The following is a 19115-nucleotide window of genomic DNA, read 5'->3' on the forward strand; positions in this document are numbered from 1 at the left end:
ATTCCAAGCATAACGCAAGAAGCTAAACACAGGAGACTAACAGCATGCGTAGCTTCTCAGAGTTCAACCTTCAGTGGATGGATAGCTCTTGTTTCCTACCTTCCAAGTTTTATAATTGTATCGTATATCATTTCCCCGCAAAAATGTTTTTCAGACGCCGTAAACTTTCGTTCCCGAAAGAACGAGATTACTACTGCAAGGATGCCAATCCAAAAAACAAAAAAATTAAAGCACATTCCTCATATAAGACAGCACGGAACATCGATTGAGTGTGCCGTCGAGTGCTTCATTTCGCACTGCTTTAAGCGCGTTTGGTATTTCGGACATAAAACAAAATGACTAATACGGAGTACACCACGCATGCGATATGATCGCGGACTTCCCAAACGCATTTCCCGTTCATTCGTACCTCGTCATTGTTGACCGCCTGCTTCAGAGAGAGAACGAACAAGTTATCCACGAGCATTTCTATCCTCCAGACCGGCTGTGCCTATGTCTCCGAGATCACCCCCCGCGCGCTCGTTTCTCTGAAAGCATGGTCTCGCAAATAGTTGCTCCGATGTGGCAGTGATGCGTTCCGTCATCGGACTACAATAAGTCCGCCTTGTGCGGCAAAAGCCCATTATGTGGCCCTTTTTTTTTTTTCTTCTTCTTGAACCAACATTTTGGTTCATGGCCCCTTTTCCCAAGCTTTTCACCACACAAGAGCCGAGCACCAGGCCGTGGGAAATCTTGTACCCATTGGAAACCGGTGGATGCCCGAAGGCACTGGGGATCGAACCCCGTACCTCCCGAATGCGAATGCGAGGCGGATGCATAGAGTTAACTACACAAACTCTGAAAGAAACGCGCGCGCGGGCGTGATCTCGCAGGCCATGCCTCTGTAGTCTCAGTTCCTATTCTGTGATAGGTGGCGCTACCAGTCAGTAGCAGCTAGGTGTGGAAGGTGGAGTAACCAATAACCAATCTTATAAAAGATATTTATAAGGATAACCAGGTGCTAATACAATGGGGAAAAAAAAAGGTGTCGAAGCCTGTAGAGGTAAAGAGGTCACCTTTGTTGTTCATACTGCACCTGCAAGGATTAGAGGTTAAAATAGAGAGGAGTGGACTCAGCTTCAACCTTTCCTTATTCAAGCAAGGAGAATTTATCTAACAGTCATTGCCAAGACTAATGTATGCAGATGATATAGGACTGATGGCTGACAACAGGGTGGATTTGCAGGAGTTGATAGATATCTGCGGTACAGAGGGAGATAAGTTAGGTCTGCAGTTAAGCAATGAAAATCGGCAGTCATAATTTTTAATGATAATGAGGCCGGCCAAATATGATACATGAGGACATGCTGGGAGTAGTGGATAAGTGCAAGTTTCTTGGGGTGTGGATAAATAACGAAGCTGAATATCTAACCGAGCATGAAAAATGTGTAGGAGCTAAAGGAAGCAGAAACACAGCCGTCATGAAAAACAGGGCACTGTGGAATTACAATAGGCATGAAGTGGTGCGAGGGATTTGGAAAGGGGTGATGATTCCTAGTCTGACTTTTGCCAATGCAGTCCTGTGTAGGAGATCAGAGATCCGAGCATGGTTGGAAATTAAGCAGCGCGGGGTAGGTGGGCTTGCTTTGGGAGCTGGGGACAGGGTGACCTGGGATAGTCTTCGTTTGAGGACAGGGAAGCTGGCAGCAAGATAGCGTTTGAGCAACGATTTAGAAAAATGGGAGAAAAGCGGTGGGCTAGGAAAGTTTTCAGCTACCTCTTCATGAGGAATGTTGACACAAGATGGAGAAGGCGGATAAGAAAATTGGCAAGCAAATATTTGGACAGCAGTAGGGGGACCAGCCAGGAATTATCAGTTAAGAAAAAGGTTAAAGAAACGTGGCAGGGGCCCGTGGAAAACAAGGATAGAGACCAAATCATCATCGGAAATGTACAGAACTTTCAAGCAGGAAATAGTCAAAGAAAACATTTACGATAATTCTAGGGGCAGCCCATATTGTTGTTCGAGGCTAGGACAGAAGTATTGCGGACTAAGACGTACCGAGTCAAGTACATAGAGAGAGACGCGCTTCGCTGTGTGTGTGGGGAGGATGAGGAATGGCTGAATACTTAATAATTTCCAGTAAAGGGCTCCACCTTATAGTTCAAGGCAATGGGGCAGATTTAGCCAAAGCATTCGGGTTTAAGGATAATTGAGGAAAAATAGACTTTAAAAGGGTAGAAATAATCAAACTAAGGTTAGCTGATTGGTGGCTGAAATCAAGGCAAGAATAGGTACAAATTATATTACGTACTATTCATGGCTAGGCGGCCTGTGACGCCGCCGCCCGATTCAAAGGTTTCAACCTTATTCATCCATCCATCCATCCAGCTAGGGAGCCTACATATTGCGCCGCGACACCCGGCTTGTAGAAGCAGCACCGATGCGCGATGCTTTCGGGGTGCTAAGTGCATATCCTGTATATCTTTCGGAAATTTTTGTTAGCACTAAACAGAAAATTAACATATGATGCAATATTCGAAAGCACTCTTCTCATTCGTATTCGATTCGTATTCGAGAAGTTCAGCATTCGGCGCACCCGTATTTTTAAACTATTGTTCGGCGCGTGACAGCCTTACCGAGATCTTAAGTGCCATGGAATCCTACCTTCCGCAACTCAGCCATGCGCTGTGGCAGGTTACGACGTTCGCTTGTCCTCCGACAGTGCACCACGACGCGTCTGAATTTACCCCGTCGTGGTAGTGGCACATGGGTCAGTAGTTACGGCGCTCTATACTCTGCCCATGTATGCGGAATTGAATCCCGGCCGCGGAGGCCGTTTTTCGGTGGAGGCAAAATGAAAAGGCGCCCGTGTGCTGTGTGATGTCAGTGCACGTTAAATAACCACATGTGGTCGAAATTTCCGGAGTTTATTCCCTCTCTCTCTGTGTCGGTGACGGATGCTACTGAGCACTTGCTGGAGGAGCCGGAGTCGTCCGTCGGGGGCCTAACGATCTCGCGTCCGGTTTGTCTGAATTATTTACGCTTCCGATAACTCGCTTAATATGACAACCATAGGGAGAGAACTTCGAAGTCATTTCTTTTATGAATTTTCTCTCTTTTGCATTCGCCAATGATGAACCCGCATGGCCGCAGGAAATCCCGGCGCCACTTATGCTGCCTGCAGTACGGAAGCGGCCAATGAGCGGCGGCGCTCCACACTCAACACGTCGCCTCTCTCGGCTGGCCTGGTCGTGTTCCTCCTGGTTTGCATCGCTGCCGCCTTCACTTACGCAATCATATACCGCGGAGGCCGGCTGTCCGGCCGAAAACAGATCTCTCCAGGGTTAGCCAACGTCACTGCAGGGATTTCCAACTGACCGAAGACCAGAGGGAGGAAGTGCAAGCCTGTAATCTGATAGCTAGCCGCAGCGTGCTGCTTGGGCATCGATGCCTTCACCATTATCGACTCTTCTCACAAGAATGGCTGCATTGCAGTTTACGCGCATTCATGAATTTAAATGCTAACTAGACATTCGTGCTCCTTTTTTGTTTCCCGCTACAGAACGCTGCAGATAACCTTGTGGGCGTTACTGCGCATTCAGAATGTCAATATAGAACCAAACAGAGTAAACGAAGTACCAATACCAGAACCCTAATTTTTTTTTTTTCCTGAAGCCAACCACTAACACTCTCGCTGGCATGAGCCGGAACTTTATCCGGAAGAAAAATGAAGGTAAGCGTCACGAAGAAAGCACGGCCCACCATCTTAGCAGCATCTGAAGGCTATGGGACAGATGGAGGTAAGAAGGAAATGCTAACGTGACATGAGCGAGAAACTGCTTTTTTTCTTGAGTTTGACTCAGTCGAAATCTCAACAATCATCCAAACGCTGCGAAATCAGGAGGGTGCAGATTAACCAAATGTGATACTACTGAAAGAAATGTGAAAATAATGTGAAAATACTATTTTTAGAGGCTGCACAGCAACCATAGTTGTCTATAATAAAATTCCCATAAAGAAAGGTGTTAGGCGAGGATACACGATCTCCCCAGTACTATTGACGGTTTGTTAGAGGAAGAATTCAGGGACTTGGAATGGGGGCCGCCATAGGGATAAGGGTTGATGGAAAGTTCCTCAGTAAACTGCGACTCGCTGATAACATTGCCTTGCTAAGTAACTCATGCAACGAATTACTAAGAATTGTTAATGACCTATAGACTGAAAAAGCGGGAAGAAAGGCCTTGAAGTTAATATTCGGAAGGCTATGGTAATGTTCAACAGCCTCGAAAACAGCAGTTTTCAATAAGTAGCGAACCACTACCGCACTCTATTGTCTACTTCGGACGAGTACTAAGTGCCGATTCCGACCACGAAACGGGAATAGCTAGGAGAATAAGATTGATATGGAGCGCATGGCCAGTACTGTATAAACCAGAATAGAAGTCATTTGGAAAAGCAAGCTACATCACGCCTCGTTTTAATAGCGCTTTTTAGTGGAATGTAAGGCACATCCTGGCAACATATGGCATGGTTGCTCGCGAATGGACAGCCAAATTTGCACTAGCAAGCTACTAGCCAAACGGCCAAATTATGTTGGCTAGAAGAGAGCCTTACCGACACTGTGCATTTCCTTCCTTCCTTCCTTCCTTCCTTCCTTCCTTCCTTCCTTCCTTCCTTCCTTCCTTCCTTCCTTCCTTCCTTCCTTCCTTCCTTCCTTCCTTCCTTCCTTCCTTCCTTCCTTCCTTCCTTCCTTCCTTCCTTCCTTCCTTCCTTCCTTCCTTCCTTCCTTCCTTCCTTCCTTCCTTCCTTCCTTCCTTCCTTCCTTCCTTCCTTCCTTCCTTCCTTCCTTCCTTCCTTCCTTCCTTCCTTCCTTCCTTCCTTCCTTCCTTCCTTCCTTCCTTCCTTCCTTCCTTCCTTCCTTCCTTCCTTCCTTCCTTCCTTCCTTCCTTCCTTCCTTCCTTCCTTCCTTCCTTCCTTCCTTCCTTCCTTCCTTCCTTCCTTCCTTCCTTCCTTCCTTCCTTCCTTCCTTCCTTCCATTCTTTTTTTCAGTCTCCGGAATATTTGTCTTCGCGTGCGCGCTTTCTCTTGGCCTATAACACTGTATAGTTCTTTATTAGCAATGAATAACGGCATGTGCAGGCCCATTTGCTACGTCTGAAACACTTTCCAATGTGTGTCAGACGTAGCAAATGGGTCCTGGTGCACAAAACCGTCAATGTACAGCTTTTCATTGTAGCGCTGTTTATCCGATTCCGACAAGCTTTTCACGTAGTCCGACATTGCTGCATCACACACTACATTCTCTTGCAAGCACTGAAAGTCTGACGATTTACAGGCCTCTTCACAGCATGATAAACTGACCGCGGACAGTTGCAGACGACCATGCACCACCGGCGCCGTCGCTAGCAGACGCCAGCAGACGCTTCGGACCTGGAGGCGGCTGCGCCGTCGTCTACTGCAATGCGCGATTCTCGTTCGGTCCATAGTGATGTGATATGTGATGATGTGACAGCTGCTTTTTTAAATGTAGTTCTGTCTAGGTTGTATTACTTGAGCGACAGTATACTGTCGCTAACTACCCATGCTAGCTTATCAGACTATAAACAAAACTGTGCGATTCGCTATACCCAGCTTTCTTTTTGGGGGTGTCTGAATTCACAACACAGATTATTCGGGGAGTTTTAAAAGTAGATTGCCTCCGAAATGACACAGCATAATTTGTATCACACATTTCTTCAAAGTGCTGGACAACGTTTTACGATCGGCCACCACTTCTGGTACTCTGCGAAACTAGAAAAATGTTGCAGCAAGTTGTGTTTAAATATGTTTCTATGAGTCGCCCTCCCAACTCGCATCTCCATACGTTTCGCAGTGTTTTAAAAATACACACCATGGTAATGAGATTTCATACTTTCGTGATCTGTTCTACGATGTTCATAATTGCTTTGTACCGAATAACCACATCATAATTAAGTACCCCGCGAAATGAGAAAACTGCGTTGGAACCCTACGGTTCCATGTATTCCTACGGGCGCTAGCCCTACTTTTCATCCCCAGTCGGCTGCGGCGCAGCGAGCGCCTTCTTTGTTTGTAAACACGGTGTTGGTCTATATGCGCTATATCTAACAATGCCAAGCGTATTCCTTGCTGCGTAAAGATTAGGGAAAGAGCGAACTTCGGCCATGTTCCAAAACTTTAGCTGTATATGCGGATAAGTGTAGATTACCGACGTTATAGGGAGCTTGCATGAAGCGATGCATGCTGGGTAATCCGCCATGATGTTGTCGCTGGCAGCAGCCAGGCTGAATGGAGCGAGTGCCTTGTCATTTTCGACGGTCCACCGAGCAAACAAGCGGCTTTTCGTGCGCTGTCCTTACGTGCGTGCAAGATCTTGCACGATAACAGTGAGGAACGTACGCGTCGACGCTGTGCCCGAAAAATCGGGCGCGCTATGAAGAAAGGCAAAGCAGTGCGGCGAGGACCTGTTCATGCTAGGCGCAGACGATTGGCTGTACTATGCGTCTGAACCTGTGGCCGCCCGTCGACATCGCCTGCATCGCCGACATTCATGACTTCTAGTTCTGGCGAGTAGTTTGATACTTTCCCGGATTGGCGTCGATCTCCGTGTGTTGGCCTGTGCGAGCCATTCGCGTCGGCGACGCTAGAGGGATCCTTTGCCTTCCCGCACTCGGGCGTATGTATTTTTGGAATTGTGAAGAACCCGCAGTCGGCCTGTCTGTTCGCGCCAATATTGTCTGCGCGCACTACGCGACAATGCCGACTAGGCTAGAGTGAGTGACGTGCTGCGTCGTCTGCTGCCAGCGACAACATCATGGCGGATTACCCAGCATACATCGCTTCATGCTAGCTCCCTATAAGAACCATATATATATATTTTTTCGCGATGAATATCACTGCTGTTTATTGTTACAAATCGTTACGGGGCATTGCAATCACACATTCCACATATGCTCAGTGCAAAATAGCGTGGAAGCAGAATACTTTTTGTATAATTTTTCGCCCCCAGCTGTCACCCTGAGAAGTTCGTTGAACAAACGAATCTGTCTTCACATAATTAGGAACGTACGAGGGTAATCCCAAAAGTAAGGTCTCCAATGGGCTATGGGCGCAGGGAAATCATTTGTGTGACTGCTCGCCTTACTGCTGTATTGTTCCCCGCGTTCCAAGCAAGTCATGATTCAGCGTAAAAGGGACTGTCACTCTTGGCACGGCAGCTATTTGAAATGGAGCTCCCGTTTGTCGCTACCGCCAGGTGCGAAGTTCGCGCAGTTATTCGATTTTTGAACGCAAAAGGAGTTCAACCAATCAAAATTCACCGCCAGTTGACGGCGCTGTATGGAGGGTAGTGCATGGATTTAAAAAAAAAAAAAACATCCGCAAGTGGTGTAGGGAGTTCACAGCTGGTCGCACTGCAATTCACGACGAAGAAGCGGGATACTGTCAATTTCTGATAAGAGAGTCGCGAAGGTCGAAGAAATGGTGCGGCAAGATCGAACGATCACACTCGACGAACTGTGCATTTTGGTTCCTGGCTTTTCTAGAAGCACTACTCACAGGATTTTGACAGCAAAGTTGAAATATTGGAAGGAGTGCGCAAGATGAGCTCAGCGAATGCTCATAGACGACCATCAACGGCAACGCACTGACGATCCTCCAGCGAATTTCTTCAACGTTATGGAGATGAAAAGGAGACCTTTATGATTCCATTGCTACGGGTGATTATACATGGGCATTCCACTTCGCACTTGAGACCAAAGAGTAATCACGTGAGTGACGGCATTCCTCTTCGCCCCAAGCCGCGAAAATTCAAGCGAACACAGTCTGCTGGCAGTCATGGCAACTGTGTTTTGGAATCGAAAACGGGTATTGTTGGAAGACTTCATGGCTCCTGGCACCACAGTAAAAGCGGATAGATATTGTGAGACCTTAAGAAACTCAAACGGGCGATTAAAAATCGCAGAAGAGGGATGCTGAGCAAGGGCGTGAGTCTTCTCCACGACAACGCTCGTCCCCCCCGTTGCCCTACCAAACCGTCGCTCTCCTGCAACATTTGGATGTGACGTCATCAGCTACCCACCCTACAGTCCGGACTTGGCCCCAAGTGACTACCACTTGTTTCCAAAACTAAAAGAACATATCGCTGGAATGCGCTTCTCCGATGATGACGAAGGGAAAGAGGAAGTCAAACGCTTCCTCAGCGGCATGGCGAGCTGGTATAAACATGGCCATACAAAAACTGGCCAGAGTCTGCAAAAATGCATAGACCGCAACGGCGATTATGTGGAAAAGCAGGAGAATAGTCTGCCATTTAAGTGAATATTAAGTGATTTCGACAAGGGCTATTACTTCATTAGCCAAGGTATTCTTCTGAATGCAGCGCGATAGCACGCAGGCCAGGCAAGTGAAGAAGGCGATCGAATGGCCCAGATTTTCAGGGTCTTGGAATGAACAGCACGAAGTACGAGGATAAAGATTGGAAAGACACAAACACAACAAGGAACTTCCTGTAGTTTCTTCGAGTTGGTGGGATTTGTGTAACGAATGTAAAAATGAGTGTGGAGAAAAACGTTCGTAACTTCAGAGAAAAGGCGTGTATTTCACCCTGGTAGTGCTCCATGAACTGGTGTTATTGCTTCTGTGGTGACTTGCTTGAGCGCAGCCACAAGATATTGTTCATTTAAGTTTGGGGGAGTAGAAAATCGGAGCTGTTTACTTGAACCTTCTTTTTGATGATTCCAGTTAGTGAGATCTTGTTTTGCTGCCATGTTTCAGGCCTGTCAACAGACACTGCCTGCCGCAGGAAATGAATTAGACGAGAGAACTGGAGAGAAAATTTGCTTCAATACACATTGCGACAAACAATTTTACATATGGCTGTGAAGGTTAGAGGTACAAAAGGATGCTGACATGTCTCCAACTCCGAAGCTACTTGCCTGGTTCGTCTTCGACGACATGGCATCACACCTCAAGTAAACAGTGAATCTGGGCTGACCTGCTGATATTTTAAGTTTCCAGGGAATCACAGAAATCCGAGTTGTTTGCCTAAACCTAGTTTTTCATGTTCCCGGTTAGTGCTAGGACGTTATGTTGCTGTCATGTTTCACATGTTTCAGGTCTGTGAACAGTTTCCTAATGTGCTGCCTCAGGCAGAGAATTAGACTAGAATGTAGATGAAATTTGGCTGAATTCGTGTTGCCACAAACTTATTTACACATGGTCCAGAAGGATTTACAGTTGTCTGGCTTTTCTTCAACGTGACGTCACATCTCAAGTAAGTAGGGAATCCATGCGGACCCGATTATATATTTAGCTTCTCTCGAGCCCCTCTGTTACCAAACCAGATGGTTGGTTCAGAATAATCAACTGTTGGCCTAGATGGTACAAGATAAGATACACGGAGCAAAATTAACAGGACGAAACACAGAAACACACTGGCAAGCGCCGTGACCGTGTGTTTCTGTGTTTCGTCCTGTTCATTTTGCGCCGTGTATCTACTCCAGATTGTTGGATCTCTTTTCGCATTACATGTTCAGCTCAAGTTCATTTCCTCCTTTTCAAGTAGATGCGCTAAAATGTGCTTTTGAACAGAAACAAACGGGAATAAATTGCTTGAACCGGACAATTGTGCAGTGTTTTGCTACACAGAGAATGTTAGGCTATTCTGTAATAAGGTTTAAATGGCTACTGAGCACTTGTTTCTTTTTGTTTTTAGATTTTAAACACTTTGTTTCTTGAATACAATATCAAAATCAGTTTTATTATTTAGGCGAACACTAATTCATCAGAGATTAAAACTAAACCCATTGGCAATATGAAAGATTAATGCAGCAAGAAGTGAGGAGTAATGAAAGCAAAATCCAGGCCTTAGGCATGCATTTGTGAGCAGATTGAATATGACCAATGTCACCTACATCATGAAACTGCCCTAAATTCTACCACCAATTATATCATTTGTGGAGTTATATGCTGTTACATTGGTGATTTATATTTTAGCAATATGGAAATTACAACCAGTACTGTGTTGCCAACAAATGTTTAATTTGACAGTAAAGTATCTCACATCTAAAGTGGGGTACTATTCTGTTGGTCTTTGAGTACGCTTCCTAGTCTTTCTTTGTAAGGCACAGGGATCCTTAGAAAGAGAATCCCCTGATTGCACAGAAATTGATGCACAAAAGGAAAAGGGTAAATAGGGACGCTGATGATAGATAGCGTGAAAACTCAATCTACCGGGGGCTAATAATGTGAAAAACCTTTAGATGATTCAACAGTTTCTGTTTATACATTACTCCATAACTAAAATTCCCTGTCTGATTCCCAACTTGCTTTAGTCAAACACGTGTTCAGTGCACGTGACTTGTTGCGGCTTCTGGGCAGACACTGGCATCCTGCAGTTCTTGTTGCATCATTGAAGACTGTTCTGAGGTGCATTAAAATTATTTTCATTCTGGACAACTGTAGTCTTGGCCTCGATATGCAGATTTTCATTGAAGTACCACTTAATTGTTGTATGTTTCAATCATTGGATACCAGATAAAAACGCATGTAATGTGTTGTGTCATGGTTACTTTGCTTTCTGGCGGAGGTTGCAAGCACATTTGACATGGATTCTATTTTTTTTACTGACATTCTGAACTTCACAAAACGGAACTCAAGAAAGCAGCTCTTAATAGAGAGATCATTAAGGACCCCATAGATAAAATCTTGGACACCATGGACAGGAGAGCACCAGCAAACAAAAACACCTCAAAATTGAGAAACATTTGAATAATTTTTCTGAACTGTATCCCACTTATAAAGTTGGCGAAAAGGTGAGCCTTCAAAGCCTGAATTTCTTTAATTTTCTGCTCAAAACAAATAAATAAACAATATTATAGTAGCTGCTAGGTTAATTTTATGATTTAGAGCTCATGTTGCGCTATTCAGCTTACGTAGCCGCAGTAATCTACTGTGCATGCAAACAATGTTTAAAAAGTGATGGTACTTGTGGGTTGCTGCTTCCCTGTGCTTTTTATATTTTTATTTGCTGGACTTTGGAGAAATATTTGATTGTAACACTTTAATAAAGTTGTCACTTTTTAAGAACCCAGTCATTTCATAGGGATGTTACTAAAGTTGCATGGCTCTGACACTCATGGAATTCTGGCAAAGCTCAAAAAGGTGGCCGAGTGGGAGTGGAATCTATGACTATTCCTTCAAGGGACTTCCTAGAGGAATAGCAGGGCGCCCCAAATAGGAATCACCTGACACTTTCACAAAGCAATGTTACTCTCAAATGAGCGCCATTTCGCTGTAACAGTGGGCGTCCCGCTGAACCACTGAAAAGTTGCCAGCTGACCAGCCTGAAGGAGGTAATGCGGCGATATTCTAAATGGTCAATGTGGTTCCCAGGGGAGGGTCTTTTTACTCTAACAATGAAAGTCATGCTGAGCCCCTAAAGGGCTGCCATCTGACCACCCTGAAGGAGGCAACACGGCATTTTTTTACAGAGTCGCATTGACGCTTTTCCTGCCAGTGGAGGGTCGTTATGGATATTGCTCGAAGGGAGTCACTGGATACCCGCTGAAAGGATTCGCATATGTGGCAAATTTTTACCTCCCCAAAAGACGTTCCCTGGCACCCTCTTTTTTCTTAGAGTGTTGTGTAATGCACAATCTGGTGCAGATAGGACATAGACACGGCACTCGATTTATTCCTACGGCTCCAAAGCAAAAAGCACGTGGCCAGGAGAAGAGATCAAGATGCCAAACTACGCACCGAACGTAGGACTCCGAATGTATTCAAGCCATTTTGCATCTGATTCCCTTCTTCTCCGGGAAACAAAACACTGGAAAGACCGAGAAATGTGTCAATGATAGGATTAGAGAGCCCGCCGCAGAAATATGTTATAGATCTGGCACCGACTTTGGGGTACTCTACAGAGACTGCATAATATACAAAGAACAAGCATTTGGCACCTGGCAGCAGCAGGTCTCCCGCCGAATAACTCATCCTCATATATTGTCTGGACGCAGGAACCCAGTCCTCGCTCCTTCCTCAAATTTATCAGATCGACTAACCTTTTCACATTTATTTAACAACCCCACCCATTTTACTTCCCTTAATTTTGTGCCTTGAGGAAGTAAACAACGTTATTAAAAAAACGCCCATCCGACCTTCACAAACTGCAGGATTTAAAAAAGAAAAGAAGACTGGGCTATCAAGATTTCTGGTGAACGATGTGCCAATACGCCTTCTATACTTCTATAGAAGAAGGAAATGGATATCTTGTGGATAACGACAGGACGATGAAGTGAAGAAAGACGTTAGCTGCTGGCAGAGGAAGCGGAGAGAAGAAGGTATGCGTGTCTAAAATAATTTAGTTCTCAGAGCACTCTACCACATGGTTTGGGCGTGCCAAGTTACCCCTTTTCAAAGTGAACTCCCCCACCCCTGCATGGAAGATTGGGAGGCCGTCCTCCTGCAAGACCGCTGTCCGGAGCGCCAGCAATTGCTGACTCGCCGTGCTGTTACTGCAGCCACGGCCAACGGGACCCTAGACTGAAGGTCCCCCCCCGCTGACTAAATAAATAAAATGTTTTGTCCTCCTCCCTCCTCCTCAGTGCAGCATGCATATCGTCCTTGTATGTGCGTTTGTTGTTTGTCGTTGCCTGCTCTGCCGTTTCTTATATTATGTAATGACTACATTAAAAAAACAGTCAACTTATAATAGAAAACATATACACAACAGTCGGTACACAAGAGCAAACAATTAAAATTCAGCTTGGTTCATATAGTCACGTGAGAAGCAGCGGAAATGAGAATGATGACGAATATGTGCGGCACATGCCCGTAACTGTTACGCATAAACGTGCCTTGTAAAATTTGCATGAAGTTCGGAACAAAGTTAATTGAGAACTAACTACCAGGGTTTATGGGCCAGTGATGTAGACAATAAGCTGCTCCTTGTTAAGCCTATCTTCGAATAACGAACGTTAGCTAATAATCAACAACGCTGTATCGAAATATTCCTATGCCACCTCTTCGTTGAGAATGTGCATCGCAGGAACATCTTCCGACCTTTAAAGTAAGGAAAGCCTACACGTGAAGCATGCGGTAATAAGCCCGCAATAAACATTGCCCAACTGTCTCGAACATAAATAGAGGAAGTGGAAAAACGCATTTTAAATGCCTCTGTAACAACCACGCTCCTTTTAAGGAACTTTTCGACTAGAAAAAGCAGCCTTGTTGAATTTTCATGATTGATTTATGGAAAAAAGTAAGCCTATCTGAGCCCCGCCGGGGTGGTGCAATGGTAAGACGCCCGACTACTGTGCCTGAGCACCCGGGTTCGAACCCGACCTCGGCGGCTGCGTTTCGATGGAGGAGAAACGGAGTGGCGTCCGTGTGCTGTGTGTTATCAGTGCACGTTAAAGAACCCCAGATGGTCGAAATTTCCGGAGTCCTCCACTACGGCGTCTCTCACAGCCTTAGTCGCTTTGGGACGTTAAACCCCACAAACCAACCAACCAACCAACTAAGCCTATCTGAATTTCGGCTCTTTCTGTAAAAAGAGGAGGCTTTCTTACACGAAAAAAAGAGAAAAGGAACAGTCCTATGTGTCTGGGCCATGATGGCTTTAGTTGTCCATGTGTCATGATAACCAACACACTTTCACGATGCCTGCCGTTAAACTGAAACGGATATAACGATTTTGTTTGCGAGATAATTTTATATTTGGCTTGGCGTGGATGAGGAGTGGCAACTATTAATTTGAGAAAAAAAAAAAAGTAGCGGATACCTTGGTTTCCGCGGCAATAGCAGAAAACCCCTATACGAATAAAGTATGAGGATCACTTTCAGGCTCCGTCGTACGAGCGATACATCATCGCCCGCAGCGTAGCACCGCCGCTGGGCGCGACCTGCAAATCGTAGAGCTTCACGGAACAGCGAGCACGGCCGGACGCTCTCTATCAGAAGTGCGACGTGTAGCCGACTTTTCAACGGTGCCTATCGAGCGCAAACGCATCCCCCCCATCTCCTCCATCCGCGAGGAAGCCGCGGCTACGGCGAGCATACGATGGCGCGTGCTAGGGTCGCCCCGCACGTACGGCACAGATTCCAGAGCCATCCGGAAGTCGTCAAGCAGGAAATCGCTTTGATCGGAAGACTTTTCCTCTTCGAAGCAGCCAAGACGATGAAGAGGTGAAGCGTGCGGTGCAACGCAGAGGGAGAAAAGGAAAAAACGAAGGCAATGGAGCTGAACGCGGGCAGAATGAACGTGAGAAGCCATGCAGCGCTTCTTTAACGACGCATGGCTATTTTGTTGATAAAGAGACAGAGAGGAGGAGAGTGAGAGAAGTAGCGATGGGTGGAACGAAACTTTCGAAACAGAAATAGCAGTGCAAAGCGGCATCGAACGGCTTAGCGCGAACTGTAGGCTGACCCCAACACCTGAGAAAGCGAAAACAGAAACAGGAACCGGCCCTGCAAGCGATCGAGGCGCCTCACCACGGATTCGGGCGGCAGCGATGGCGGAACGGGCGGAAAAAGAAGTTTCGCGCTCCGGCCGGTAGGATAGTGCCGTCGCTAGCAAAATGGCGGCGCGCGTCACCCGTCTATTGGCTCGGCCTGCGATATTCTGAGCGTGTGTACGTGAACGTCGGCTTCTGCTGCCCGTGAAAGTGTGCCGTTGCGGCGAAGTGGATTTCATAGTGGTGTTCGCCAGTGGATTACGCTCTCTGACTACGACGGCCCTGTTTGGATTTCACGTCGACCCGTCCCGCAAAGAAAACATGGGAGGCGGCCGCCGGCGGTCACGGTGGGTGTGGATTTGAGTCGCGCAGCCGAACGGCCTCTGCGCGCGAGTTCATCGCATGTCATTCACCGCCTCGGCCGCGGTGTTTATTGCTGCTACGCGGAGGCAATCTCTGCCGTTGTAAACACAGCGGCATTGCTCATCTCTTCTCTGGGGAAAGTCTTTGTCCGCGCGGTTCTTTTTTTATTCAGCTCAACTCTGTGCCCGACGGAAAACGCCTCGGCAGTCGATGAACGTTACCGACTCCGAGAGCCCCTTTCGTTTTCGATCGAAACATTTCTCGGTTGGAATACAGCTGAGATTATTTCCGACGGCAAAGCATTGGCTGCACATAGGTAGGCGCACTGTCTTGTTTACCTTAACCGAAGGCGGTGGCGTGCTGATCGAAAGTGACAAATTTGAAGCGGCTCCTTGAGCTCAACTCGTGCGCGAGATCCAGTTGGCCGCGGTATTGACGGGTGCAGGAGATTTTCTGCTTCATTTACTTTTCCGGGCGTATGCAAGCCGATGACGTGCTTATGGACGTCCGCCGCTTGCCCCGTTCTCCTTCTGCGATCAGACCTTCGAGCAAAGCGGTTCTGTGCCTGAGTTTGTTTCGGCTCGTAATGACTGCCCTCGGGTGCTCTCGAGCGCGCTGCAAGGTGTCACCTCAAAAACCATTGCCTTTGGCGCCCTGCCCGGCACGAGCTTGAGCTATTGGGTCACATTATTTCGAGTTAATCGCGTTTCGCGCAGTGAACCCGGAAGCGAGCCGTGCAGCGTACTCGAGCGTCGTCGCGCATGGTTGATCGAGTGGTAATAGTAACAGCAATACGCCGCGGGCATTGCTCAATGGGGCATTGCAAAACGGTGCGCCGCTCGCGATCTCAACTTGCTCAGACCATTCCCGAGGTTAACCTCGTGTCTTTCCGAGTTGCAGAGCAACTTGTCGAGGCGTGCGAACCGTCATTTGGTCGCTAGACAGAAGTCACAGCCATGCGCACACCTCAGAACGGGACCGTATGTAGTAAAACGGAAAAACTTCGCACGCCTCGTGTCACGAACCAACTTGCCGAACCGCACGGTTTGACTTGTGCCGGAGATGACCGCGTCGAGATGTTGGCCTTCGGTTGTTACGCAAGTCAGGCTGCGAGGATGCCTGGCGGCTTCACGGAAGAGGCGCGCGCCGGTCGGCTGCTCCCAGGAGGAAGCGGGCGTCGTCGCTCGGAATGCGCGGACGGCGGCGCGCGTGCGGTCAAAGCACGCGCGCCTGTGTGTGCACCCGGCTGTCAGCGGCGGCCGTCCGCCGGAGAGCTGCTGTCTTCGGAGCGCATTCTCCTAGCAAACGGGTTCCTTTCCTGCCGCGCTGTGCGCGCCCGCTGGCCTTTTGAATTCCACACTTTGGTTATCTTGTTTTTCCCGCGGCAAGCGCGGCTGACGTCTGTGACATGCTTATCTCCTTTGGCCTGCCGAGCGTCGTCGTGAATTATCGTGCGGCTGATCGAGCGGCTACGTTTAGCTGGCGCAACCACCGCTCCGCTGTGCGTCTCTCTCGTAGAGACCTGTGTATATCTTGCCTCGTTGCAGTACACGTCGCGTAAATCGAGAAAAACGAAAAAAAGAAAAAGACTCCTTCATTTCAGGTAGAGCACGCAGCTGTGGTCTGGTGGACGGCAGCTAGGAAGCCAGTTGCGCAGTTCGCGGGAGTATAGCTCATGACAGGATATACTGGTCGCGATGCAGTATGTTCTGTAGCCTTTACGGGGCCGCAGCTGTCCAAACTGGGGCGTCCTAATCTCCCTAGCCTGAAGCCGCACTCACGGGGTAAGCATGCGATCATTTCTGCAGGGGCGTCTGAATTCAACTCGTGCATGCCGTAAACGGATGTAGGCTGGACCTGCAATTCGTGGTTTGCGTCACACGTGTTGTTATGGTCACACGTGACGTCGCTAAGCGACGAGTAAAATAATCACAAAAGACTCCTGACCAGGGTGACTAACAGGAGCAGCGCTAGACCATCAGCAGAGAGATAATTAAATGATCACGAGTAGGGTCCCATATTGATCAATAAAATCGAGTTTAGATCGTAGTAATAATTTCTATGGCAACGGTTTCAGCTGAAAAGGAACATTAAAAAATTTGCGATATGGTAAGCTTAGAATGCGATTAGCATATTTAATTATGTTTACGGTATGAGGGGGTGCTTTAATGCTTTAAGTTTAGCAATATGTCGTCGATGTATTAGTGAATGCAGAGAGTAAGTTTTTCTTGATACGCACATGACTTTGCATTTGTTAGCATTACTTGCATTAGCCATTCCTTGCACCAGTTCTTTATAGTGGTGAGGTCTGACTGAATTAATGTAATGTTGTTTGCCTCGGTTATTTCTCTAAAAATGACGATTATCAGCGAAATTATGAATATAAGAGTTCAAAAAAGAAGGGATATCAAAAAAGAAAGGATATCAATCATGTTAATCATGCAACAGGGGTCCAAAAACTGAATATTGGGGGACTCCAGAACAAATATCTGTAAAATTCCCGTCAACAAAAAACAAATTGTGAGAGCCTGAGTGTAAAAGTTCAATCCACTACTATAATTTATAAAGTCAATATTCAGTTCTGACAGTTTGAGAAGTAATAGTTTTCGACATATCTTGTTGAAAGCTTTCGAAAAATCTAAGAATATTCTGTCAGGTCTAAATTATGATGCAAAGCATGTGTAAACGATATTAGTCGTGTTTCACAAGAGTAAGGTTTTCGAAAACTCTGACATGGAAAATGAGTTTGATTCAAGGAAATTGACAAGGTTGGGAAATATTATATGTTCGAGCATTTTGCAACATAATGAGTGTTTTGCTACCGGATTTGTAGACTGGAAACACCTTTCCGAATTTCCTTTCATTAAGAAGCGTCGATTCGTCAAGAGATTTGTGGAAAAGTTTGGTTAGCATTATGGAAGAATTAGCTGGAGTGTATTATAAGCATTGAATTAATAAAATCAAGCTGGAGCGGGTGGACAGAGTCCATCAGTAAACTTATCGACACTATTGTAAGGGACATGGGTTAATAATTGTAGCACAAATTTCGGAAGGAATGGGGGTCGACTTAGGGGTAAGATAAGGCGATGGTATTAAGGGGGGAGAAATAATGATGCGCTTGAATTTTTTCACATTGGTGGTTTGCATAGAGGGCAGTACGTGTGAGCATTTTAGTTGCTCTGAGCGTCTGCACATAGGTGTGAGACGCCACCATATACGACCCATCGCTCGCTAGTTGGCGAGAGCTTCGCGTTGCGGCATGTCTTTGAGTTATAGATGGACGCTTAATGTATTCTACCGTGTTTTATTTTTTCACAAGGGCCGAAATTTTAATACAAAGCATTTATATTTATTTTTATCCCTGCGGCTATATTGAGTTCAGTGAGGCAATAACCTCGCGGAATCTTATACATATCGCAACAATCTCATAGGTTGCCTTCATTTTCAAAAAATATCTTCCATAATTTATTTGTGAGAGATTTGTACGCGATTTGTTAAGATTGTATTAGAAAATTGGAATCTAGAGATTAATAAAAAATTGTAGCGTGCGTACAAGGCCCACAAATGTCACGCTGATAGGCAGTTGCAGACACAACCACAGCGCCTGTGACAAGATCTTCATGCCCAGAGATTTCGCCACTCTGTTGGCATCACCTCATAGTCAAATGGGCGCACGGCGGTTTGTAATTAATTTCGTTTGGCGGTGGTAGTGGTTTATTAAAATAATAATCAAAATGGAAGGAAGAGATTGTCGTGCGCCGCGGCAACTCCTATCTAATATCTTAAGCACCTGAGCTGCGGCCGGCAGGAAAGAAAAGGGATTGGGAGAGGCTGCTAATCTGCATGTGTGGGATATCAAACTGATGTACCTGGTCAGTGCTGTTATCTCAGCGTTGTTTTGAAATGATTAGGTTATTTATAAAATGTATAGGTTTATAATAACATTACATGTTTTTCTTAGCCTTTCATCAACGTTTAAAAAATGACAGCATGAATGGCGTTTAGGTTATAACGTTTTGGAGCCATGCACTTGGGAGCTGCTTCCGTAACCTGCGATCAGAGATTGCGATGATTGTAAACAACGCTCGCTATCTTCACGTGCATGATCTCGCACTTCCATAAATCGAAGCTACGCTTTCTTCATGTCGCTGATCACCGGCATGGAGGAACACAGAAGAATTCACACCAGCCTACACTTTCAGAGAAATTACGCAGCTGTACCAAAACATACACAACATTTACCCCCACCCGTGTACAGGGTTAACAAGAGCGGAGGAACGTGTGTTTCTTCGCCT

The 19115-nt window shown here is 46.3% G+C and overlaps 1 protein-coding gene across 2 annotated transcripts in view; it reads left to right on the plus strand.

Annotated features, from left to right (window-relative positions):
- Positions 1-14541: 14541 nt before the first annotated feature.
- The window catches only part of LOC146196234 (unconventional myosin-XVIIIa-like), a 199476-nt gene continuing 194902 nt past the window's right edge, over positions 14542-19115 (plus strand). For both annotated transcript variants that reach the window (XM_084598128.1, XM_084598129.1), the window contains exon 1: positions 14542-14804. The gene's annotated coding sequence lies outside the window, so the exon portion shown is untranslated. The remainder of the gene's footprint in view (positions 14805-19115) is intronic.

The sequence above is a fragment of the Amblyomma maculatum genome, chromosome 3 (genome assembly GCF_055883805.1).
Source record: "Amblyomma maculatum isolate TAMU_Amacu chromosome 3, ASM5588380v1, whole genome shotgun sequence".
In the NCBI taxonomy this organism is placed as follows: Eukaryota; Metazoa; Arthropoda; class Arachnida; order Ixodida; family Ixodidae; genus Amblyomma; species Amblyomma maculatum.